The sequence below is a fragment of the Chinchilla lanigera genome, unplaced genomic scaffold, assembly GCF_000276665.1.
Source record: "Chinchilla lanigera isolate Chin_1 unplaced genomic scaffold, ChiLan1.0 scaffold00028, whole genome shotgun sequence".
Taxonomy (NCBI): Eukaryota; Metazoa; Chordata; class Mammalia; order Rodentia; family Chinchillidae; genus Chinchilla; species Chinchilla lanigera.
Window position 1 is genome coordinate 21,953,872 of NW_004955429.1, and position 27,483 is coordinate 21,981,354.

Genomic DNA, 27,483 nt, shown 5'->3' on the forward strand with positions numbered 1-27,483 from the left:
TCCACTGATTTTTGCTAAATGGCTCTTCTTCGTGGATCAAAGGTGTCAACAGGTGTAACTTTTCCCGTTCCAAGCCCAGGACTCTGAGGCTGTTCGGTTCCGAGCTTCTCCTCAGACCCAGCTTGACAGAGCACACCAATCTTTTTTTTTTTTTAGGAAAAGACCGTACCTGTCTTATCTTACTCCCATGGCATTTTGCACAGTTTTTTAACCTCGAGTTAGTAAAAGTCGGTTGGAAGGGCTCTGCAGACCGCCCTGAACTCTTTCATCAGATCCGAGAGCCGCGAGCTCCATCGCTGGAGGTGGATGGGCGCTTCCACTGCCAACCTACCTCATTACCATCTCTCCGCCCTCCCCACGGGAAACCGTGCGGTTAAAATAACACACAGCCTCTGTTCAGAGCTCAAACTTAGAGCTGCTTTTGGAGGCAGATTTTGGATGTAGAAAACTCTCAGCAGAAGCATCCAAATTGCTTTTGGAAAATTCAGTGTTTTAACCTCTCCGGAAGAAATCGGGGATCTCCTCAGGTAAACGTTTCCTTCCATTTCTTCACTGTTCTGTCAAAAACCTGGCTAAGAAAAGAGGGTCAGAGAACCGTGGAAGGAGCCCGCTCTTTCTGGCCTTTTCCCGGTGAACAGGGCTGTGTCTTTCTCTCTGAAAGGAGGCTAGAGAGACGGCAGAAGAGCTGTGGGGAGAGCAAGCTGAGGAGGCATTCTCTGAGTAGAAAGGGCTGGTGTTTGCAGAATCTGTGAGCCTGCTTAGCAACCATGTGCCATCCGGTCGTGTCCAGGTTATGTTGAACTAGGGACCCGGGGTCTGGTGGGCTTGATCTCTGCTGGTGCAGCGGCGCTGGGCAGCTCCCTTCTTACTTCCCTTTCAGTAATTGGGGGTGCCACTATGACTGTCTGTCTGTCTGTCTGTCTGTCTTCCTCTATTCTACAATTTCTTCTACTGTCTGTTTTCATAGTTTTTAAACTCACATCTTTCTCCAGTGACAGATGATTTAAAAATTTGTCCAAAGTCTATTTTAAAATGTGTTAACATTTTCTCTGAATATCAGTGAAAATAACTATGATCTTCTCTGAAAGGAAAGAGGAGTGCATTTGCCGGGGGGAGGCATTTGTTTTGAAAAACCTGCCGGCCCTCCTTGGGGCTTCCTTGCACTCCATAAGTTTTCTGTTTGCCAACATTTGTGGCTTTGGAATCCGTCTTTGCATCTCACTATGGCTAAGTCAGGTATCCACCGGCTGGTCTATAACTTCTTTTCTGAGTGATTGTTATCATTTCTGAAGCTTTCATTTGAACAAAACTTCATTCCTATTTAATGATAGAGTCAGATCAGCCAGTCAGTGAGGCTGTTGTTAGTCCCACATGTATTCTAGATGTGCTCTGCAGCAGGACAGAGCCGGGGAGGACTGTGTCAGAGAATGTCAGCTCCAGCCTTGGTGTTCGCTATGTCCTTCGATTCCCACCTACTCACGAAAGAAGCAGTGAACGTTGCCAGACAGGACAGCATGCTGCACGGACGTCCAGGCTTTAGGTGGTAGGTAGGGCTGAGGCGACTGCCTGCTGCCGTCACCGAGAGCTCGTTATGTACCAGGGACCACACTGAATATTCTTCAGTCTTCTCATGTCACCCTCAACAGCCCTCGTTTTACACAGGAGAAAACAAGCTGAGAGGGAGGTACCTGCCCCGGGGGACCCATAGCCATAGCCTCCCTCAATGCTCTGACCTTAGTCTGCGGCCAAGACTTACAGGACAAAAGCATCAAAAATGTGCCCAAGCAGATGTGGTTCTTGGGCTGGCACCAGCCATGGAAATAGCTCGAAGGAGCACTTCTGCAGTCAGGGGCAAGTGGAAGGGTCTAGACATCCAGGGGACAGTAGCAGCGCATGCGCGGCTGAGAGGCAGAACTGGAAGCACTGAGGAAAGAGAGCTATGGGGTTGGGGCAGCGGGTGCCCCTGTAAGAAGAGCCGGGTGGGGCAGGAGTCCTGTCTGAGGTGAGCCACCTGTGGACTTCGTGTCTACTCCCTTGGCCTGCAGGCTTGGCCTTGCTCATGCAGGCCTCCAGTCCCAGCTCGGGCCTCCATCCAAGGCTCACCTCAGCTGCCAGGCTTCCCTGATCCTCCTGTTCGAAGAACACCCTGTGATCACCCTCACAGGCTTCCTTTAAACACTGTGGGAAGCACACATAACATACAATTTACCATCCTAACCATATTTAAAGTGGATAATTGAGTGGTATCTAAGTACATTTAAATGCTGTGCAACCGTAACTACTATCCGGTTCTGGGGCACTGTCATCTCTCCAAGTGGAAACCATGCCCGCTAAGCAGCCTCTCTGCACTGCTCTATCCCCCAGCTCCTGGAAACCACTAATCTGCTTTCTCTCTGAGTGGATATCCCCACACTGGATGGCATCGTAAAGCATGTGGTCTTTTGTGTCTGGCTGATTTTCCTCAGCATGTGTTTCATGTGCATCTGCGGTGTAGCACCTGTCAGTGCTTCTTATGTTCTATGGCTAAATGGTATTTCCTAGTATGTATATATCTCACTTTTTTCATCCGTTTATCTGATGACCGTTTTGATTATTTCCACCTTTTACCTATTGTGAACAACTTACAATAAACTCCTGTGTGCAAGGTTTTACTTGCGTGTATATTTCCAGTTCTTTAGGGCATGTATGTAGGAGTGGAATTGCTCGATCATATGGTGAGTCTATGTTTAACTTTTAGCGGGACTGCCAAACCGTTTTCCACAGCAGCTGCACTGTTTTATATTTCCACCATCCATGTAGGAGTGTTCAATTTCTTTACATCCTTGTGCCAGTACTTATTTTTTGTTTTTTTTTAATAGAGCTAGCCTAGTGGGTGTGAAGTGGTATCTTGCTGTGATTTTGAATTGCACATCCCCAGTGACTAAGGATATGGAGCATCTCATGTATTTGCTGGCCATTTGTCCCATTTACTTTTTCTTCCCTTTGTTTGACTTTTTCCCCTGAAATACATTTTATGACTTATCATACTGTGTCACCTTACAGCTTTATTTAAATAAATTTCTTTTCATCCATATTCTTTTAGGGTTATAGAACCTCAGTAAGGATGAGAACTCTATTTTGTTCATTATTGTATTTTAATACCTAGGACAGTGTTCAGAAATGTAAAATCCCCCCCTCCCCCTCTCTCTGCCCCTCCCCCGCTTCCTGGTCTCCTTCTCTGTCTTGGTTACTTTCTCGTTGCTGGGACAAAACACCTAACAACCCAAAAGTTAAAGGAAGAGAGGTTCATTCGGTTCACAGTTTGTAGAGCTTTCAGTCCACGGTTGGTAGGCTCCAAGGCAAGGTGGCATGGCTGAGGGGCATGGCCGAGGGGAAAGAGTGCATGTGCACCTTCCAGGCCACACCCACAGCCATCCACCTCTTCCCATCAGGCTTCGCCTTACAACATCACAGCCAGCTCTAACCCTATCAGCGTACTACTCCAGCATCACACACCCGCGATCCCGTCACCTCCCAGAACTCCCCCCTGTGAATGCGTAAGGCTTTGGGGGGACATCTGGCTATAAGACATAACACTTTCTCCCTTGCTTGCTAGCTAGATATGCACATGGACACTTACATACATACACATGTGCAGATACACACATGTATAGCAAATTACGGTTCTCTCCAAATCCTGCGCCTAGAACTTCCCCATCCCGCTCTTAGATCCACAGCGGGACAGCATTATGAGCAGAGTGTCATAGCCCCCTCGTGTCAGCTGGTCCATGTATTAGCAAGTCCATACTACGTTCCTCACCCTCCCGTCCCCAGCTGATTAATCCACGGCGGGATCATATTACCTTTCCACCATTCAGCTCCCCTGGGAATGAGGCAGACTACCTGTGCCCATGGCCCCGAGGGACAGTTAATGAAAGGGGTGCACACCTGTGCCCTGGAGAGCTGATAACGACGGTGTCCTGGACATGGACACCTTTTGAAGTTACACTGGCTTCTTGATCCCATCGAGTGAATTCTGTTGTTCCAGGTCAGTGGTCGCTCCCACTGTGGAGCCTCGGTAAGCAATGACCGCAGTGAGCGCAGATGTGACATCCATCTAAACAGCTGAATGTGGGAGCCTGGGGCAGGCCCTGTGGATGAGGGAAGATGCTTGGCCCCAGGTGACCCTGGAGAGCCCCAGGGCATTTGGGGCCAAGAATTCCAAGCTGTGCCTCACTGAGATTCAGTACACAAAAGTCTATTCCCAGAACGTTCCTTGGGTGACACACTTGTGGGAACTTGCCCAAAGCATGTGACAGTCACTTTTTAAAATGTTGAGTGTATGGAAGAGACCCTTTTATTTCACGAGAGTTTTCTCTTCCCTGGATGTGTAGGCCAAAGTTTAGGGGGAAGGCATCTGTTATTTAGGCTGGAGAATTTTGACTTCTGGATGAGAATTGTGTGACTGAATTTAGGAAAAGCTAGTAAGAGGATGATTGCTTCTGTCATTTTTTTCTGGCTCTGGACACTACCAGCACGCTCATGTATGAGGAACAGAATTTTAGTGATGATGGGGTCCTGACTCTTTTCAGGCTCCACTTCTGCTCTGTGACACTGTCCTGGAGTCTCCCTGATCAAACTGTCTCCCCATTGCCAGCAAGATCCCTGTCATAAGGATGCACTCCTGCTTGAATTCCAGCTTGAGGAAAGAGGAGTCTCCTGACTCCTACATACATGTTACTGTCACTCATGACAACCACCTGTGATATGGTGCTACTCTTGTCACAAAACAGAGCTCAGTGTCCTAGGTAGAAAAAAGGGCATATTTCAGGATAGGGTGCATGTTTTATTAAATGGTATGGCAAAACACAAATAGGTAAAAAGCTTTCAAGAGTTTATCCCTTAGGCAATTTGAAAGTGAATAAGGGTTTGTCTTCATTTGGAAATGTTGGGGCTTCCTGGGATGATGTGTTTCTCTCTTTCCCCCTCTCATTGTTGTTGTGGGATATGACAATTTTATGCAGAAGAATACGAAAAACTTCCAAAAAATACCATGCAAGAATGTGAAGTATAAACCCAAGACTTAAAAATCAAAAAATATTTTTACAAATGATATAATCTAATGCTATCTTTTCACTGAATGAATACAATAAAATATTATCATTCTCTTTACTATTTTTTCCAATACTGGGAATTGAACTCGGGGTCTTTGCACTGAGCTATGTCCCTACCCCTTTTATAGAAACATTTAGTTTGAGACAGAGTTTCATTAACTTGCAAGGTTGCCTGGGCTGGGTTGGAACTTGTGGTCCTCCTGACTCAGCCTCTCAAGAGTGCTGGGGTTACAAGCATGTCTCACTACACCTCACTCTATTCATTTTTAAAATTTTGTACTAAAATTAACTTTTAATGGATATAAAAACAAAATTGTACATATTATGGGATAGGGTGTTGTGTTTTCTGACATCGTGCAATCATGCACTGATCGGCATGCTCACTCATCTAACAAGCACTGTGTGAGCCCAGTAAGCACCCACTGACACTCCCACTGGGCGGGGTACAAGGGACTGTCCTGTTGTCTTAACCTTAAGACTCAGGACCTCCGCAGGCACCATACGTGAGTGCAGATAGAAGGGCAGTAAAGCAGCGGCTATGAGGGCTCCTTACGTCTAGTGAGACCGCAATATATTTGAGCTGAGGGCAACCCCATCCATGCCCAGCTGGGGGGCAGAAACTGAGAAAACTTGTAGGCACATGTTTTGCAAGGCAGTGAAGCTCCAAGAACTACTGTCTTCCTCAAGTCAACCTTCAGGGCTACTGCAGGCTTTGCAGAGACAGGGGTTATGCGCTTGCCTTTTCCTCTTACACCTTTCCCTGTAGGGAAGCAGCCCTTTACAATGACAGCTGATGTCTAGAGAACATTATGCAATCACAGTTCTACTGTTCTGCAGTTGTGGTGGAACAGAAGCACTGGTGGGGGTCTTAGTGCCAGAGGACATCTTGTCCCCAGTGGAGTGACATGCTTCTTCCGAGACATTGCCCCTAGGAAATACATGCTTTAAATAGCAAACACAGTGAGGCTACTGCTGGGCATGGGCCAGTTCAGGACAGAAGATGGCAAAGCACCAGTTCGGGTCTTGACACATGCCGTGTCAAGTCAGCCTTCAGTGTTCTCCATGGACCAAGTGCAATAATGTCAGTCAGTGTCAATGCTCAAGCTGCATAGCAGGTGATAAAAATAAATCAACCACATCAGTGCCATTGGCCTTTGAAAAGTGCCATTGGCCTTTGAAAAGTACCGTGTGATTCCTTTTTAGTAGCTGTACTTCCCTAAATTTGAATTTGCTTAAATTGATATTCAAATTATATTGCATCGTTTCAGCATATGTAAGCTGAAGATGAGGACTGGACCACAAAACAGGCAGAGAGGAGCCCCTTGGGGCTGTCATGGTCACAGGACTGGCAACAGACAGCCCAGCCCCACCTTCATCTTCTCATCCTTACCCATCAGCCATCATAGGAATGTCAAAAACTCATCTCCATCTTCTTTGAGGAACTACTATAATGTTTCCCAGCAACCTACTTTTGAGTACACCATTCAAAAAAATTGAAATAAAGATCTCAAAGAGTTCTCTGCACAGTAGGCAAGATATGAAAATGATCCCGATGTCCATGAGGAGATGAAAGAGTACAGAACACGCAGGGTGTGCAGATGAGGGAGTGCAGAACAGCCTGAAAAGGCAGTCAACACCAACTCCATCACAGAAAGGCGAACACTGCATGATTTCGCTGATCTGATTCCACAGCTAGTGCTCTAACTAAGCTCATAGAAAGAGTGGAATGGTGGTTGCCAGGGGCTGTGGGGGAGGGAAAATAGGGAGTTGTTCCGTCAGTGTAAAAAGTTTCAGTTATGCAAGAGGAGTACGTTAGTTAACAACACTGCACGTATACTTCAGGTGTGTTAAGCGGTAGCTCTCATGTGAAGGGTTTTCACCCCAGTAAAATAATAATAACTAGGGCCCCAGCACCGAGGGCCACAGGAAATGATGGGGTGTGCATTGAGTCACCAAGGGCAGTCTGGAGGGCAGTGCACCTGCCCACCCTCTGGGCCGCTGTGGTGTTGGTGTCTGAAGTCAGAACGTCAGTGGTTTCCCGTCACTTACTGTCGCATTGCACCTGTATGTCAGCACCTTGTCCTCAGCAGACACCACACCAAATCTCCGCAGTGAAAGACAGTATTACCTTCCCTTTCCTTAAGTCTAAATGGAACAAAATAAGAATTGTAAATATGTCATGGCAGGACCTCATGCTTAAAGAACAAGGTTATAATTTATACCAAGAATCATGAGCTCTTCTGTATGTTAGTACAAATTCTGATTTTTCGTTGTATAGCCTGTCAGTACCTAAAATTATATATATTATATCTCTTCCCATGAAATGCAATCTCCATGAGGGCAAGGATATTTTAAAAAAAATTTATTCATTGTTCTATCCCTAGCACAGTAAATGCTTAAGAAACACTTGCTAAAGAGAATTGTGATTATATTGACTTCATTACTAAAAAGGGTGTGTTCAAATGAGAAAATCACTTAACCAAGGAAGAAACTCATTCCCAAGGAAACAAAGCTGGAGTCATCACAGTTTGGCTGGATTTGGGGAAGGAAATTAGTACTTAGGGGGGTTTTTTACTCCTGATTTTGTCAGTAAAAAACTGGGAGGAGGCAGAAAATGTGAGTCCTCTGAAGGTCTTGGCAATGATCAATCAAGATCTTTTTCTGTAATGATGTTTATGCTTTACACTGGGAAGAGCTGGGAATAAATGTAGCTTTCATTTTCCCACTTCTAAAGAATTTTCTTTAGCAGAGGAAAAATAAGTAGAAAGACTGAAAATTTAGAAGTCTATGGTAGAAATCATAGAAAAATACTCCATGGAGAACACACGACAGCTCTCAAAAGATAACTCCGTTGTCATGGCAGGAAGGAAGGTAGCAAGGAGCTCTGGGCCTCTCAGGAAGTTCAAGTGAAGGAAACAGGAGAATCATGAAGAAAATTTTATTGCCAAGGAAAGAATCACAAGTGCAATTCAACTTGCCAACATGAGCCCGAAGGGTTTCAGGGAAACAGGAAGTTTTTTCAGCCAATGAGGTAAGTGGAGCAAATAAGAGAGAAGTGGGTGGAATTCAAAGTCGAAGTTTTCATGACAATGAGGTATTGGACAGTAAGAACTCTGCAGTGACACTTAACAAGAATATGAATCAGCTTTGCGCAGTGGCAGTATCGTAGCCAATGAGGTTTATCCGAGGCGCGATTATTGCTAAGAATATGAATCATCCCAGAGACTAAAGAGATTTTAAAGAGAAGATGTGGAAGTGTTAGGCTGTGGAGGACACTAGTTCTACTAAAAATCTTACACATACACTGGAATCTATTCTCTTTTTTTACTTAGCATTTTTTAGCATAATCTAGGCATGGGGGTTACAAGGGTGAAGGAATAAAGACAAGCACAATCTCCGCTTACTTGGAGTATGTTGATAAAAAAGTCACGCAATCTCACTGATGAAGATGTATATTCAAGGAGGTGTCAAAGGGGAAGGAATTCATATGGATGAGTGACGAGTGATGGATGCAAGAGGAACAGATGCAGAGTCAGTGGGCTCTCCAAGGAGCTGGAATCTGAGAGTCCCCAGAGCCAGGTAGGGGAGACAGGTAGAGGTAGGTGGAAGAATCCTCCTAGACAGAAGTTCTGTGGAGGAAGAATCATAGCACCACCAGGAAGCAGAAGGAAGATAAGCACAGCTAGAAAAGGTCAGGATAAATACTATAAACTGAAGCAGGAACAGGGGAAGAAGCTACTGCAGGCAGACCCCGTGGTAAGAGCAGTATGTGAGGTTCACTCCTAAGAACAACAGGATAACATGGGGTGCTACGATTTCTTCTTCTGGGGTGAGACAGGACCTCCTGAACTCGCCAGGTAACCCAAACTCACCCACCTGTGTGCCAAAACTGTTCATATTTTTATCACTTTCGTTGGACCAAGGCTTGGACGGGCTTGTTCACTTTCTCCATGTCCTCCTAAAGCACATGTCCCAAACTCAGTATTTTCTTGATGGTCCAGGACATCAAGCTCTCTTAGCCTCGCTTGCTGCTGGAAGAAAATACCTCACATTCATGATTTAAAGGACAAGGGGTTTATTTTGGTGCAAGGCTTGTAGAGGATTGAGGCAAGAGTTTGCTGGCTCCACGGCAGGAAGGGCCTGGGAGAAGGACCTGGCTAAGGGAAGCGGCTCTCATCATGGCGGCCAAGCGGCAGATAGGGAAGTGAGGATCAGGGAAGGAGATGCACCCGTTCAGGCCCCAACTCCAGTAATCCACTTCTTCAGCCAGGTCCCAATTCCCAAAGCATATTTGCTGTGGATTATTTAGTGGATTAATCTACCAAGAAGTACAGCACACCCACGGTCCAATCTCTTTCCAGAAGTCCAACCTCTAATCACATGAGTCTTCGGTGGGGACATTCTAGGTCTAAACATACCATACGTCATATGCTTCTGAGGGATAAAGGCTCCTTGACCATATGCTCAAGAATCCTACACTATTTTTCCTTTTTGAGTCCTGATGTGCTTTTAAATTGTTTCACTTTCTCTTTCTGCCATTGTACCTGTCTCTCTAATTTGATGCTTTCAATAGTCAGAGGATAAGATATAAGAAAACCCAACTCCCACTGAATGCTAGTGTGTGCACTGAGGGTCTCCCCTGTTATTGCTCAAGCTCCCTGCTGGTCCCCATGCATGCTCCATTTTCCATAAGGGAGCCCAGTTAGTACCTCAGGGCTGTGCTGTCCAATAATGTAGCCACTAGCTACATACAGTTATTTAAATTTCAAATAATTAAAATGAAGTGAAGGTAAGAATTCAGTCCTTAATGCATCCAACTACATTTCAAGTGCTAATACCACATGTGGCTGGTGGCCACACAGGTACTTAACATTTCTACTGCAGAAGGAAGTCCCGTTTTACAGCACTGTCATAACATATTATAGACAGCATAAACCAAATGATTGATGTTACTGCTATTAACACTGCTAGCCCTCTATTTGACAGCAACTCCAGGTATGCACCATATACAGAACTGGATGTGGCTTTCCTTGTTCTGCTAAGCTTACAAAAATACATCCTGCAAATTATTCCTTGCAGAATTGTTATAATTACTGTAATACTATTGAAGAAATGCTCAGAGATCTGCTATTTCCAGCAGAGAAATGGACTCGAAGCTAATTAAAATTCTACAGTTGCTCACTGGAAAATCTGAGCTCTTGCTTAATTCACCTTTCCATAGTGTCTCTGAATAGATACAAGTTGTACACACATCATGCAATCTTCACTGATTTGAGAAATTCCATGACCCCACCAGAGCCTCGGTCAATTCACTGCTCAACCTTGAGAGACCGGGTGCAAGCATGAGCCCATGGCCCTCACGCAAATGAAATGCTTATTTTTAAGTAGAAAAATCAGCTCATTCAATTGATGAGCTAGTTACCCTGTGCTCTAAGCTCAGAATAGCAAATGAAGAAGAGATCGAAACTATTCCAGCTGAATGTCATATAAAAGTCATGTCAAGGTGTGATGAATAATGCATTAGTGATTTCTTGATTTTCATTAGGCAGCAGCTTGAGGATGTGATTGTGCCTGGAGATTTACATAATAACAACAACAGTAACAGCATTTATCCATTAGCGCTACGCCCCGTACTAACTCAAGGTAGTAACCACCTTTTCCATTAGCACTAAACCCTATAATAACTCAAGGTAGTGAGTAGACTTTTCCACATCTTAAGGTGAGGAAAACAAGTTGCAGGATGGTAGGGAAGGGTACAGCAGGAGCGCAGCCTGAGGCTCACCTGGCAAGGCAGCTGTTACACGCCAGCTGCCCTGGTGGCCTTGAGGTGCCAGTGGACCAAACCTTGACTTTGGTGATGAGAGAAAAAATAAACACAGCATTTTTTTTTTTTTTTCCTGTCTTGGGTCAACCAACTTAACATAAGTTTCAAAGAGAAGTTCTGTTGTTTTTGAAAGACAAACAAATATGCAAATAGAAATTTAAAAAACTGCCCAAAGTGTCCAGGATGAGTGAGAACAGCCAATATCTTACTGTTTAATTTGGTCACTTTCCTCACTGCTGAACTGGGTGTACAGTCCCGCCCGGCAAGGCTGGGGTGCAGGATGCTACAAGGTTTCTCTCCTGGAGAATCAGCTGCTAACTTGAGTGATGCGTAAATATTTTTCTGGGGATGTCTCATGCGCCAGGCACTCACAAGAGGTGAATAAGGCTTGGTCTTCGCGTGAGAGCTGTTTGTAGTCTACCCTGTTGGTAAGTAAAGAATTAAGACACAAGATCAAAGCAGGGACTTGTGAAATGCAAATGGGTACATGATAAAGTGCACACTTTCAAGCCCAAAGTCAAAGGTGCTGTGGGTCTGATGGGGGCACAAGCTTACAAAGGAGGCGAGCTGGGCAGTGGGTGCCAGACTGCTAGGGAGAGCGAGGCCAGACTGATGAATCACTGGGCTAGTGATGTCCACTGTTGAGGGCACAAGGCCCTTGGTAAGGCCAGACCTGGAATTAATTTAGAAGTCTGGGTTCAAAAGCCGCGATTCATTCACCTAGGAGTGGAATTAGCTCTAATAGTTGACTGACGAGTATCTACCGGCAAAACTGAAGGGAAGACATAGGTAGGGGTCAGATAAAAACTTCCTAAGATAACAGCCAGACGCTCATTCATCAGGGGCAAAATTGGGACCTGCAAGTTCAGTGTAGCAGAAGGGAATGGGGCCAACGGGCCAACGTAGGGTGCAGAGCTCTAGGGCACAAAGAAAAGACACAGAGCTGTCCCAGGTCCAGAAGGAAGTGCAAGGGGAAAGGATGAGAAAAGCCAAGCCTCCCAGAATCACACCACAGCTGGCAGGGCCTCAGTCCAAATCCACCCTGGACTGAAATACATATCTCTTGGGACTGACAACCTACACAGACAATCTGAATGGAACTCATTTCCGGCGCAAACAAGATGTTCTCCTTCACACTCCCAAATGGGGGATTTGGTGCACTTATTTCAGAGCATGTAGGAGGAGGCAAAAATGGGAAGCTACTCCACACCTCAGTGAGACCAGGGGAAGAGAAATCCGGGTAACGAAAATGACAGCGAATGGGCAGGCTAAATACAGGAGGTGCGTGGGAAAGAAGAGAAGAGGGAGGAGGGGGCGGCCAGGCCTGCAGAGGCAGCAAGTCTCCAGCAGCAAGAGAAGCGGTTTCCTTCCACAGACCGCCATCCCTCGCACAGCACAAGGGGCCTTCCAGGCAGTGCTAAAGCCCCTCTGCTTTCCACATCTTCTCTGCAAAGCAGCAGGAACTCCACCCCACCCGGAAGCTCGACTTCTTCCTTTCTACCTCCTGTGTTGCAGAGTAACCTTCCGTAAGCGTTGAGCAAATTTTCATCTTGACTTCAGCAGGAGGGATGACAAGGCAGGAAGGCAAACTCCTGAAGATTTCCTGCATCAGCCCGGAAAGAAGGACCAGGTTCTTTCCTTTTGCACGAGAGCAATCATTTCATGCTCAGTCCTCATGGTCTTAGCAAAGTGCTCTGCAAGGAAGGTAGCACCCATGAAGCTCCTGGTCTTTCTCTGAGGAGTTGTCCAGTCTGTCAGGTGAGGGTGTAGATACTGCAAGCAGTAGTCAGGACACTAACATTCTTCACAACTGAAGAGTTTACTTTGAAGAATCTTGCAAAAGGACTTGGACCTCCAGATCCTGGCAGAGTGTGTAAACTATACTCTGCCCTGGGGGTTTCCTGGGCTTTGGTGTTGCCAAGCCCTAAATCGCACAGAAATCTCTAAATCTAAATCTCTCTGCTCTGATAATAAAGAGAGCTACAAGCAGGGGACAGGGCTCAGGGTATATTTTCAGGAGTTCAGAATGGAAGGCGCTGGGCAGAGCTATAAGCAGACATGCATCACTGATCCTGGAAGCCACACATCTGCCTTTCTGCTCTGTAGTCCTGATGGGGGCCGGCTCTGGGTCTATGTCCATCTGTCCATCTGTCCATCTGTCTCGTTTCTCTCCATGGGCAGTTATATGCTCTGATTCCACTGAAAGGTCAATTCCGAGTTATCCAAATGGACATGTGCCAGAAATAGAAAATATCCTGTAAGCAGCACTGACATGTAGACACTGAGAGCTACCGTAATGTGCTTATGGGCAGCACTAACACAGGGACACCCAGTTGTCAAAGGAGGACTATCAGTACCCTTACTTACGCATGGGGCCAGATTCCTTTGTTGTGTGATCTCGGTACCTACACTGGGGACCTGGCTCTTTCCTACCTCACAGCAGAAAAAGACATAGATTCAATATCCAAAACTTTGGTGTATTTGCACATTTTGAATTCCTCCTAGGATATATATCCTTTTCATTATTTTTTCCAAATTTTTATTGCGGTTAATCCATTATAAAATTTGTCTATAATTTTCTCCTTTCTGGCTAACTCCCCTGGCTTTGAGCAGACCACATACTTTTCATTTGCAAAATCCACAGAAGTAGTCGGCTTTCTTTAGCAACTGTCTTAATCCACTTTGCATCTCTGTGACAAGTGGCTAGGTGTTTCACACTGCAGAGGGGTTTGCTTACCTCACAGTTTTGGAGGCTCACAGTCCAAGGCTGGGTGACAGGGTAGCTCGTCTGTTTGGCTTCTGGTTGCATCACTGCATGGTAAAGGGCAGCGTGCGTGTGTGTGTGTGTGTGTGTGTGTGTGTGTGTGTGTGTGTGTGTGTGTGAGATCACCTGAGGAGGCAGGAAGCAACAGGGAGTGTGAAGGACCCGGCTTGCTCTCTTATGAAGACCTGCTGTCCAGGGAACTAATCCATCCCTGTGAGGCCTGACCCAGCCTGTGGGACCTGCGTTAATCCCACCACAAAGGTAACTGTGACCCCAGCCCTCCCACTGGGCGCCATCTCTTAAAGGTCCCATTTCAGAGCCACCATACTCCGGCAACCAACTTCCAACCCCAGAACCGTTGAGGCACAAACTATCAACCATAGCGGGGACCTCATGCGCAATAGGACGTTTTACTTTCAATAGTAGCCTACAAGAGTGACTGGCTGAACAGGAAAGTAATGAATCCTGAGATGAAATGCGGATGCCAGGCAGGGAGCTAGGTCCATTCGCCAGCTCGCTGCGTGCTGTCCTCCCCAGCATGGCTCTCACGGCCGCCCTAGCCTGTGCCTCGATGGAAGTGGAAGTCACCCCGTGCCGCAGGCTCTGGGCAGCTGCTCACAGGGAGCCAAAGCCAGAAAGATTAAATGTTCAGCAGCCAAGTAGCCAGTAGGCTGGCTCCGTGCTGTTAGGAAGCCTGCCCACAGGCGGAAGAGCGCTTCCGTCTGGAAGGCTCTAAACCCTCCCTGTGCTGCTCCTGACACACAGAACTGGACTTTGTGCTCCAAGGTGAGGCTTGTGCGCTCTGATTCCTCTGGGTTTAGGAAGCTAAGAACAACACCTTGGCCGCTAGCTCCTGTTGGCAGGTTTGGGGATTAGAAGGGGGAAGAGGGTAGTTAGGGTCTTGACCCCGACAGAAGCTCCCAGCTGCTCAGTTTTGCCTGCCTCTATATGTCAGTAGGTAATGTCCAGTGCTGCTGCAGCCTTACGTGGGTCCTGATACACAGACACAACCGGATGGCGCCTGCGCCTGCTCTGCCCCCCCCCGCCTCCTTCCCTTTCTGCCCCCCCCGCCCTCCCCCCTTCCTCTTCTTCTTCCCTTTCTCCTCCCCATCCTGCCCCTCCGCTTCCCCCTCCTCATTCTTTTCTGTGGTGCTAGGAACAGAATCCAGATCTATGCCCTTCTGTACCACTGAGCTAAACCCCCAGCCACTTCACTCTTCTTTCTCCTTCTAGAGGGTCCCTATGTGTTACAGCAAACGTGCTCTTCGATTTTAGACCTTAAATAGATGGACTCTAAAGAGCTCAAATAGTTCTTTATAATAACACCATTACTGCTATGGTGAGGAGTTGAAGCTGTTGCTAATTTTTTCAGGTCTTCCTACCCTCTTACCTCCCACAGCCCTCAGGCAAGCTCTGACATTAGCCCCCGTGTGTGTCCCACCTACCGTACCGATTGCTCAGCCCTGCTTTTGACTAGAGCTCCCTTTAAAGATAACTTTAAACAGAGATTCCATTCTGCTATTAGAATCTTGTCCAGAATCACATCTATGTTTGCAGAGCTTTTCTCAGCTCTGTTTAGTGATCTTTTAATTATGCCAAATGACTGTCAGAAATCGTACTGCAAAGCTCCTCACAAATGCCCCAGTTGGTGGTCTTCAAGTCACTGAGGTGCTCCTCCTCTAGAGCTTGGATGGTTTTACCTAGTGGGAGGGAGGCACCACCTGTGCGCCTCTGGTCTGAGTGAGTCTGGGCCTGAAGGAGACGATGGGTTCAGCCCACCTGGCTCTGCGCAGCCCAGACCTGCATCCAGCTGGCGTCCTAATCCCGCTGTGGGGTCTGGCTCCTTCCCCTACCTCCGTCTTATTCACCGGTAGCATGGGACTGGAGCACCTTGTGAGGGCAGCTGTGTCCTGAGACTCAGACACAACATAGTTCCTCTAATGACTTGATTTTCAATTTCCTTCCTCTTTCTTTCTTTCATTCTTTTTCTCTTTCTGTTTGGGATGGGATTTTGCTATGTTGCCCCAGCTGGCCTCAGACATGCAGTGCTCCTGACTCAGCCTCCGGGTAGCTGAGCCTTATCAGAGTACGCCACCATGCCTGGCAATTTCATCTTCTGAGATGCTGGTCTGCTAGGACCTTTGACTGAACACAGAAAGGGGTTTAGGAAGAGAGAAGAATCAGAGGGTGGATGTTCAGCTCATTTTCTTCTTTTAACCACCTCTTTTACCTACTCCTTCCCCAGTAGCTGTCTATCAGCTCTGCAAATATTTACTCCCCAAAATTCCCTCAAGCAATCAGCAAGTACGTGGAGAGCACCCCTGATGGGCTTTGGACTTTTGTATGCCGCCAGGGCACTTTTGGAGATATCAGCCTCAGAAACAAAGGAATACCCAGAACAACATTTACCACATCACTGGATTTTGCAGCTTTTTGAAAAACAAACTAAAGATGATAGCACTGAATAAAACAAGCGCCCGTCAAGTTCAGAAGGAAAATGCCAACATATTCTCTAACTGTTGTGAGAGCCAAGCAGGTTATGGACCGATACATGCATTTTTTTGACCATTTTCAGGAACATAAACGGAAGCAAAACAAATCAGTCATTTTGGATTTATTTTGAAACAATTGTGTTTTCATGAATCATGAATAACTTACACAGTAGAACTGACGTATGTGTGTGCAGGTGTGTGTGTGTGTGTGTGTGTGTGTGCTTTCAAAGCCTCAAAACACAGAAGCATTGCTGTTCACGAGACATCTGGCATCTGCTGCTCTATTCCAAGTGATTAACTCATCCACAATGACTTCTTCTCCTTTTGGAGAAATCAGACATCATCCCTGGCTTCAAGACTTGTGGTGGCCACCCAGTATTGTATGACACAGCTACCTAGTGAACTCTGGATATTTTCGTGTTTTTCAGAAGAGATTTCCTAAAAGGCCTTTCAACATCTCTGTCCCTAGACATCCATTAGTAGCACCTCAAAAAAAAGAAAGAAAGAAAGAAGCAGCTCTGTTTCACACCCTTATCCCTGATGTTCTGCTGAGACTAGGCAGATGGAGTCACAGCAGTAGCTTTGCAAGTGGTTGCCAAACGGGGCAGCCAGACCAAGCAGGGAGAGGAGAGGTGCTGGGGGATGGATGCTCTTGCTTGAGCTTCTGCTTCCCCTCAGGTAACCATTCCCTGCCCTTCTGTGGTTCAGTTCTCCTGAGAGAGAAGCTGTGGGAGCCAGGACCACCACGCCGTCACCAGTGGAAGGACTGCTCAGCCCTTCATGTCTCAGAGATGGAGACGTTCATGCACCCAGGGGAAATGACTTTAACAAAGATGTGGGATGGATGCGAGAAGCCGGTTTGAAATTTCAGATTTCAGCCCAGCCCAGGGCACAAACCATTACACCCCCAGTATATTACACCAGCATCGAGGAAAGAGGTTAAGGACCATAGGCGCTTTTGCCATCAAAGGCTTCTCAATTTTCCCTGAAGAGGGAAGATGAAGCTCCGCTTTAGCTAGCGAGGACCCTTTCTGCATAATGCCTCCTTGGTGGGATACAAACGCATTGTCTGTTCTTGTCCTCTTCTCTTCCCACACCCCGTCATAGAAAACCGAGTGGACTTCATCCAGCTCCTGACTGTGGGTCACTGGATTTCTGAATCTTACTGTTTTTTTAAAAAAAGACAGAAACGGAAATCGAATCAGGGCCTTTATCTTGCTATCTCTCAAACTATTTGATTTGGAACCTGAACACTAAGCTGGCTGATCTAGCCGCTTGCTTTAAGTAAACAAATAAATCAAGAGGTTGCGGTGAGGACTGCTCCAGCTTTGGCTGATCCTGACAGACGCTGAGCACAGCAGTGTGTTCTGGACTCCTGCGGGTGACAGTTTCTCCTGAACTTCCCCTAGGCAGAGGATTTCCCTGCTCGCTAGTCTAACGTTAATGTCCACCTTGGGAGCTTGTAGCTATACTGATCCTCCAATGGCCTTCCTAGTTATGATTCCTACACCCAAGCCCCTTGGCTTTGTTCACTAGATCCACTCTCTACCTTCACTACTTTTAAGTTAAAAAAAAAATTACCAAATTCCCATGAAGTTTCAGGTATTATGCTAGGCCTTTTCCAACAGGGATGAATCAATAACAACCCCTGCACCCACTCCATCCCCTCCCCACATTCAGAATAAGCCCAGAGAGGCAAGTGTATGACTGATAAAATGATGCTGGAGAAGGAAGCTTCACTCTGCTGGCCCAATGGCTTACTATACCATGGCCCTATGGTAGATGTATGTTCCTAGCCATCAACAGTACTACTATGAGTAGGCGAGGCTTGGTAGATTCAAGGAGAGGGAGGAGAAAGAGGCAGGGCTGAGTATGCTCAGCTCCTCTCACACTTGACCATCGGATACCACCTGGCCTCTTTGCCTGGAGGAGCGTGGGAAGGAATGGAGCCTGGACCATGACTCTACCTCATCCACAGGGAGTAAGGGTTAACCCTTAAAGGGAAAGACTGTCATACCACTGAGACTCATGTCAATCAGCTTTTCATTGCTATGGTGAAATACTTGAGGCAGGGTTTTTGTGCCAAACGGAGGTATGTTTAACTCACATGGTTGAAGAGCATGCCTCTGGTGAGGATGGTTTTGCTGGCAGAGTCCTGAGGCAGCACAGGGCATCACGTGGCAAGAGACAGAAAGCATGCATATGTATTTTTGTCTATCTGGTCTCTCTTTTCTTAGGAAACCAACAGAATTCAATCATGGGGCCTCTGAGGACCTGAGTCCTAACCAACTTCTGAAGATGCTCTCTCTAAACGCCCACAGTTAGATTAAGTTTCCACACTCTTTTCACCTCACAAGGAGGATTAAACTTCACACATGAAGCCTTGGGGGTCACTGAAACAATATCTAGAAACAGCAAATGACACTAAGGATTTGGAGGCAGATTTATTTACATCGACATGCACTGATTGGGATCACTCCCAGAATATCAGGCCCCAGTCTCTGGTGGTCTAGGGCTTAATGGGATAAGAAAGCAGGAAGTACAGGGGTAGAATGGCTTATCAACTGAGGATTGGTTTATACAATGTGCATCACAGTGACCAGCCATTTCTAAGAGACAGGACAACTAGATCTGGAACAGGAACTATTATCTGGGCAACTAACAAACAGGTATACTGGCTGGAGGGGGGCATTTTCTGCTACATTTCCCCTCCTCTTTTAGTTTCCCCAGCAAATCTTTGCTGGGCATGTTACACGTGATCTTCTGAGACATGGCCTAACTAAAAGTGGTACCATTAAGGTTGTCAGTGATCCTAGGATGGACCCTAGCCAAAGTCCCCAAGACTGAAAGTTTCTCCACCAGAGGTCTGTGGTTTGTTTTCCTTGTTGTAGGGTTTCTCCCTAAGTTGACTCTGACAAGGGAGTGAAGGAATAAATCTGGTTAATCTAGGAGAGTGTCCAGTGTGTCTTGGATGTTCATCAAATCTTGGTGAGGTGTTTGATCGATTGTTCTATTCTCTGGGGGCAACTGTCTATAGAGTTTAAAGCAAAAAATCCAGCTAATGGCAGGGGTGGGGGAAGCAGGGAAGCACGGACTGGGATAAACAGCCTGGAAAGACACAAAAATCCATGACAATAGGTTTGGAGCAATCCTGTGAGCAGTGTCCTCAGGCATCAGCCCTGTGTGGACTGGTCAACATCCAGAGTGACCAGAGCAGGGCTTTGAGTGCGTTGTCTCTTCAGTGAGCCTCGGAGGAGCTGTCCAGGTAAATTCTCCAGTGGATCCAAGGCTGGCTTTCTGAAACTTGTATAGGCAGTTAGTATGCACTCGGGTTATATGTGCGTGAGTTACAAGCTGTTTTTTAACTTTTCTAGAGCTTTGTGGCCTGTATGTGCATGTAGTTTTTATTTAATCTAGTTTTTGAGTTACCTGTGCTACAAATGCAGGCCCATTGCTGTTGCCAATGATCTAGGGTGGGTCATATCTAGGGATGATTTTTTTACAGCAGAACCCTACAAACTTTTATTGTCTTCTCAGTATGAGTAGGGAATGGGAGGTTGGGGCTGGTGACACAGATGCTGAAGCCTGAGCTGGCTGCAGGGGTACAGGTGCCAGTGCAGTGGCTTAAGCTTGCAGAACATACTGTGGAGGCAGGTCTGGTGGCTGGGGTTGATGTTTTATTCCACTGGGTCTGCAAAGAGGGCTTAGAAGTGCAGGTTTGACATCATTGGTGGCAGATTTCCCATCAACAGCAGGAAGCAGTAGCAGGAGAGCTTTGGCCAAAATAGCTTTGCACAAGGTGGCCATAGCATATTTAATCTGTCCTAACAGAGCCACTTTCATGGGTAAAGGGGGGTGTACTCAGCACCTGTCAGGGGAGGTCATTTTTTTAAGTCTGATCGGCTCAAGAGCAGTTTATCAGACAGTGCCCGGCAGTCATGTCTGTTGGGCCCAGGTCTGTGTGCAGGTACGTGGCAGGACTGAGTGGTTTTATCACCACAAGGGTCAGGCAGGGGTTTTTGCATAAGAGTCCTTGGCATGAGGTGAGGTCCAGCACAGCATGTGGCACCTGGACAGTTAGGTCTTGGCCTAAGATGAGCTTCTCAGCTTTCTTGATCAGAAGGATAGTGGCTGTTAGAGCACAGAGGCCAAAGGGGAAGTAGCCTTTACTGACCAGATCTAAGGATTTTCACAAGTAGGTCACTGGGCACTCCCAGGGGCTGGCAGTCTGAGTAAACATCACTGTTTTTGTGAACTGAAGGATCCAAATTTTATAGAAACCAGCAGCTCCAAGAAACTTGTGGAGTTTTCTCTTGTAACCAGTTTCTGCCGTATATTTCAGCAGAGCTTTTGTGTCTTTCCAGCAGGTAGCTTGAGTGTCATTAATTAGAAGTGCTTTTTGAAGGAGGGAACAAGTTTTTGAACCTCTAGGAGGTTGAGTCCAGGTCAGTTGTGAAGAGGGGCTGGCTGGCAGGAGCCAATAGCAGGCAAACGAAGGCATTTTTCAGGTCCAGGCAGTTGTGCCAGCGGGCTGTGGGTGACAGCAGACTGAGGTAACGCTCATGGAGAGCGATTGCGGCGGCATTGGGAGGTTGGAGATCTTGAATTCGTTTTACAGGCAGCATGGGTGTGTTTTATCTGTTTGACAGTCTATCTACATTTTGCAGTTTTGAAGCCTCATTTTTTCCTTTCTCAGGGGATTGTGATGGCTAGGGTCCCCCTGAAAATAGTGGGAGGGTTCTTAATCCTTTGTGGAAATTGAGTCCAAGTAAGCTGGCTTTTTGTCTCAGGATTTTTCCAGTTGAGGGGCTCGTGGGAGCAACTTGCAAGTGAAGGAAGGCAGTTTTAGAATCTAGAACAGTTCAAAAAGGGTGAATATACTGGGAAGCGCAGAGTGCAAGATGGTGGCTGTGCTGCTGGCTGCATGAAGACCTTGTCCAAGGTGATTAGCAGTCTGCCAAGCTGACGTGTGACTGGGTGCCTGTTTGTGCTGCCCACAACATCTGACAGGAGTGGGGACTGCAGTGAGGCAGCATGGTTGATGGTGAGGCCAAGAGGCAAGTACTTAGTCTATACCTCTGGGAGGAGAGTTTTCGGAGATTCAGGATTGCAGTTATCTGTCTCAGGCTGATGCAGGCATCATCTTCCTCTTGGTGAGATGTCCTCCCAGGTTGCAAGTTTGTACCTGGCAGAAGGGACAAGAGGCAAGAGTCTCAGTTGCCCTAGTGATGGTAACTTTTTGACAGGGGGAACTTTTGAAGGCAGAGAGTTCTATTCCATTGTTGACCAGGAAAGTCATAGGTTTGCCCCTGACTTTTGCAATGACCATGGGCCCTCAGGGACCCAATTTGATAGAGCTTGGTGTGTCCTATCTATTCAGATCTGATAGGGAACAACTCATTTGTCAGGCCTGACAGTCTAATTTTTGCTCAGTCAAAATGTGGAACTCAGAAGGAATTGCTGACAGTAATCTCAAGTGGGCATTAGATGATGCCATCTGACTAGGATAAGCCTGTCTCCCATGGGTGTGTGTGGGGGTGTTGCATGGCCAAATGCAGGCAATGGCTAACTGGAACCAGTTCAGTTGGCTGGAAGTAGATGAATGGAGAGCAAGGAGTGATGCTATAGGTGTTGGCAGCAACTGCAGATGCCAGTGAGGGTGCCAGGGTGAAATTCTGAGGAAGAATGGGCTTCTTTTTAACTCCATAAGAGCCCTTTATCCTGCAGTCATGGACCATGAGTTTTAACTAATTAGTTCCCATCTCTGACTTCCTATGTGAATGTTGTGTGTCCTTGAACAATGGTGCAACAAACAACAGGTTGGTGGCCCTCAAACAGACCATCCAGATGCCTGCCTGGCAGCACCCCTCACGGGGACTTAGGTGCGACTCAGCTAAGGAGGGTGCGAGGCCTCCATTATGCCGTATGTCGACCGCTGTGGAACCGCAGGTGAGGCCCAGTCAGCCACCAGGACCAGTGCGCTCCAGTCTCGGTGCTCAGACGGAGCAGCCTGTTGCTTCCTCTGTCTGTTCCATTCGCTCACACATCCATCCAGCAGGCACTCGGCGGTTAAACATCCCAACACCCTGCCCTTGAAGGTGGTCCTGACTAATGGGAGTTGGTCAGACTCCCCGTTCCACCTGAGCAGAGAAGGACTGGCAGACTAAGTGGGGCTCCCCAGGGGTCTTACTAGAATCAGGCAGGCAGGCAGGCAGACAAGACAGATTGCATAGAGTACATCCTCCTCCCTTTGGTGTCCAAGGTGAGCCGCTCAAGCAGGGAGCCAGGAATCCCTCTCCAGAACTTTAGGAGACTCCAGAAATCTCAAGGGCGCACCTTCCTGTAGAGACATGGAGAGGTCTTTGCTCCATCTACGAGGGCCACGAATGATGACAAAGAGGTCAGCGTGGCTGATCTTCCTGGCTGAGACACTAGATGCAACTGCAAGCAGAAACACCGAAACAACACCCAGGATTTGGAGGCAGATTTATTTACATCGACAGGCACTGATTGGGATCATTCCCAGAATATCAGGCCCCGGTCTCTGGCGGTCTAGGGCTTACATGGGATAAGCAAGCAGGAAGCACAGAGGCAGCATGGCTTGTCCATTGGGGATTGGCTTGTACAATGTGCATCGTAGTGACCAGCCATTTCTAAGAGACAGGAGCAGCCGGAACTTGAGCAGGAACTATTACCAATTAACAAACTGAAGTATACTGCCCAAAGGGAGGGATTTTCTGCTACACTAATTCCAGACCTCAGGGTTGGATTTTATCCCTGTATATTTACCTCATTGTTCTAACAGAAAATAGCAGCATCAGTTCTGTAGCAAGAAATTGAAATCTACTAAAACTAGGAAATTTGCCCTGTGCTTTAAAATTAGAGATATATATCTGTAAACTTTTTAGAAAACTATTTGATTCTCAGGTTGATCTAATTTCTTTGTTCGTAAGGCATATTGGACATTTTTAAGTAACATGCATCAGACTGAAAAGTGTTCAGTTCTGTGGTTTGAAAACATTTAGAGCGTTTTCAACCAGCGCATCCACTGTGTGAGCTATAGGAAGTACCGTGGTTAGAGAAAGGGATGGTGGTCAAAGCACTGGGTGACTTTTTTCAATAGTGGGATTGGATTTCCATCCAGGCTAGGTAGGAAGTAATGATCAGAGTTGGGGACATGGCTCCCAGCCTGCAGAATTGCCTGGAAAATCCAAAACTAAGGACACAGGCACATTCCAAATATAGAACTTCCCATCTCGGGCCTGCTCATATCATCCTGGAGACAGGTGCAAACAAGAGAAATGAGCTCTCAGCTAGGCTGTGGAATGCCACCTACTACCTGCACAGTAGACTGTCTTTTCAGCTCTACCTGTAAGGGTGATGTGCTCCCCTGGGGAGATGCCCTGGTGATGAGTGGCAGGCCATTTACACCAGTGTGTCTGCCAAGACCACAGAGGGGAAAAGGCTTGTGTACAAAAAGAGGCAGAAAATACACAGACTTTATTTCTGCTGCTTTTCTGGATAGTTATTGTCTAGTGCTTTTTTGTGTGTGTTCATCTTTCCTTAAGGAGAAATTTTAAAAATTAATACACTTATTTTTTCATGATGATTTATTGTTTAAAATTTTCTAAATCTCCCATCTCTCTCAATAGTTGGTAAAGATATTCAGAGCTTAATAAGTTTTGTTTACAATCATCCAATTTGCCACATAATTTCAATTTTCAATATTTCAAAGGAGTTGATTTAAAGAGTGTCTGGAAGGAGAACAAATTAATGTTGGAAACTGGCTTCAACAAAACTCTGTGATATCACAGATTCCTCCCACACAGATGTGGAGGGCGAGTGGTGAGAGTCCCATGGACCAGGAAATATCACCTTAATTCCATAAACACTCTTAAGTAGAACAGGTAAACCAAGTCACATGTGGCCTTAGAATTAGGACTGGAGGCCCAGTTGCAGAGTGACGAGGGGACCATTACAGCCTCGACCACTCAGCATCCAAACGCACCGCTCACTAACTCCCAACATGCATCTTTGGTTCCTGAGAGCAACTCCCATTTCTTCAGCTCGTAACTGGTGCTGCTCCTCGCTGGGAAGCCCTCTTCCCTTCCTACTGTGTGAGGGGGTTTTCACCTCTGCAAGTAGTCTTCTGTGACTGTGTAAGGTGTTACTGAGCCTCTGTTTACATGGAGCTTTCGCAAAACACTTGTTTGTATTAGAACCCAGCACCTCTTCTCCCTGATTTGATGAGAGCAAAACTACACTGCTTGTCTGTTACATATTTTTGAGCTAGAAGGAATCCTATGATCAGGACTCACTAGGAAATGTAAAAATACCACAGAAATGCAAAGGCCAAAATAAGTTTGCATAAAAATAGTGTAGATAAAGCAGAATAAGACCATCCACTAAATTTCAGGATGTGCCATTCCTACGGGATTCTTGTGCTTCAGCCTTGCTCTTGCCCTGATGCTGCAAATCAAAGCATTCTGATCTAACACCAGGTACACGGATCACACCGATCTAAGAAGAAAGGTCATCTATCTGGGTGCGGGGAAGACGCTAGTGAATGGCAGGGGGCCTACTGCTTTAGCATTGGGATTGTTGCTGTATTTTCATAAGGGGAGCACAGGAAGGCCAACCAATTTGAAAACTGAAAGTACAAGCAGTGTAGACCTTGGTGGGGTGACAGTCATTATTTTCAGAGTGCAGCTGAGTGCCATGTGTACTCAACAGAGTTCTCCAGGGAAACAAACCTGCAGGTGTTTGTGCAGATAGACAAATAGATACATAGACACATATGATCTATTATAAGGAGCTGGCTCACGCCCATGTGGAGGCTAAAAGGACCCAAAACTTCCAGTGTAAGTTGGCAAGCTGGAGCGCCAGCAGAGGTGATGGTGTAAGTTCAGTCTGCTGGTCAACAGGCCGGAGACCCGGAAGAACCAATGTTTCCATTTCTGTGCAGCAGCACGGAAAAGCCAATGTCCTGTTTGAAGGGAATCAGGAAGAAGGAACTCTCTTCCTAAAGGACCATCAGGCTTTTCATCCTCTTTGGGCCTTCAGCTGACTGGATGAGGCCCACCCACATTAGGGAGGGCAATTTGCTTAGTCTACTAGTTTGAATATTTTTTGTTTTTCTTAAATGAGTGCATATTCATGATGAAGTCTAGTGGGTTTGATTTGGGCATATTTGTACATGCATGTAACATGCTTTGATCATGCTCCCCATTATACTCTCTTCTTCTTCCTCTTCTCTAATAGTCTCCCTTATATTTTCATATCAGTCTCTCTTCTTAAAGATTTTTCCCTAAATCCTTCATTTCAGGGAAAACATGATATTTGACTGTCTGAGTCTGATTTACTTTTTTTTTTTTTTTTTTTTTCGTTTTTCTCCGGTACCGGGAACCGAACTCACGACCTTGCGCTTGCCAGGCAGGCGCTTTTGCCGCTGAGCTAAATCCCCAGCCCAAGTCTGATTTACTTTAGTTAGCATGGTGCTATTCTTTTTTTTTTTTTATGGTGCTATTCTTAATCTCGCTCCAACAACTCTCATAGAAATACCCGGAAGAAAACTTCACCAAGTATCTGGACACTCGTGGCTCAGGCAAGTCAAAACACAAAATTAATCATCACACTGTTTTATGTTAAGTCAAATTCATTTCTTTCTTCCACCTCATGAGTAACAATGTTTTCAAATTCTTTAAAATTGCTTTGCCCATTTGCCTGTTTCCTGGTGGAAATCTCTGTGTTTCTGGTCCGTGTCACACTTGTGCTAATGCTGGTGAACAGAAGTTTTATTTCATTTCCTTGTAAAATTATGAGTTGAAGTATAGATGACTTGGTAAGTAAGCATTTAACATTAACTATCAAAGTGCCCCCAGCTGCCTCTAGATCACTTTTGCACACAAAGAGCTCTGTTGTTTCCACTGAGCAGGGAAGGACACTTAGAAACGTATGTGTTTACCTTGAAAACACTTTGTGGTCATGCAGAAATGCTAAAGTGTCACTTGTCAAAATATTCAACCTAGAAGGTCCGTGGGAGCACCCATTTGCAGAAGCTCTGATATGAGTGGCTATTTAAAGAAACACTAATTTGGAGAAAGACTGTTTGCCATTGGTGGGTGTGTCCAAAGGGCACAGGAGATGAGATTTGATGTCTGGCTGAAAACAGTTGGCAGATCTTGGATGAATGATCCGCTTCATCCTTCTAAGGGCATCTCCACTGAAAGAAACCTCCACTTTTGTACAGTCCTAGATCATTTATTTCTCCTTATCATGGTCAACACAAGAGATAAAAAGACTCCACACAGGAAAACTACGCATATCTGGAAATCCCCAGAAATTTGCATCATTTCATCTCAAACCAAATGGATCATGTTTAAAAATACAGTTTAAATTAAATTTTATATCATTTGATCAGAAAAACCTTTTTTTTTAATTTTTTGCAGCTTGTGACATTCATTGTGAGTTGTCATCATCTTCCTATGCCAAAATTTTTACGAAAACACCCATATGTAAGGTATTAGAATAAGTGAGAGCTTTTCTTAGCACCACCTGAGAACAAATTCTATTTTTCATCCTACGGGAAGCTGGATTTGACAGCTAATGGATCTGTTTTGTTCTCAAACCACATGTTCCAAGGTACTTTTTAAGGTTTCTCTCAGTCTCCATTATCAGTGAGCTATATAAATAGATATCATAATTACTCATTTCCAAGAAAAACATAAAAGCACAGTTACACTTAGATATAAAAGACGTAATATTTAAACAATGTAGCTAAGTTTAAGGCTCACCAAATTCAGAAATTCATGTACCCACTGACCCTTCAGGTCTAAGCACATTTGCTCTCTCTAAAAACAAAGGAACATCCTACTTCAACAGAAGTACAGGTAATGTTGGAATTGATAGCGCTGCACACAGCTTCTAAATATTCTACTAACAGTCTACTATTTCCATGAGCTGCTGTACACGAGGTGTGTGATCTCTTTGGGGGCAGGTCTGGGGGACGCTGATCTTTTCCTTTCTGTGCCACTGCAGATACTCATTCACACCTGAATCTTAGGCTCTGATTCAGCTCCAGGCCTTAGTTTAGCCAGCCTCTTCAACCCTTTCTCCAAAGCTGTGATCCAATTAGATCTAAGGTAAACTAACCAAGAGAGTTCAAACTCGGTGTGGGTCTTTTATAACTGAAAAATTAATTTACTAATACATAAAATATCAAAATATAGCTGCCTTTCTTTTCTGCCTTCACTCCCTTCCTCACCAGTCTGGTAAATTAGTCACAGGATGAGTTTATGAGACGCCAATGAT

General features: G+C 45.9%; 1 protein-coding gene across 1 annotated transcript in view; it reads left to right on the forward strand.

The window, feature by feature from the left end:
• The first annotated feature begins 402 nt into the window (after window positions 1-402).
• Kiaa1462 (KIAA1462 ortholog) overlaps window positions 403-27,483 on the forward strand; it is an 84,680-nt gene continuing 57,599 nt past the window's right edge. Inside the window, exon 1 of the transcript XR_001234532.1 lies at window positions 403-527. The gene's annotated coding sequence lies outside the window, so the exon portion shown is untranslated. The remainder of the gene's footprint in view (window positions 528-27,483) is intronic.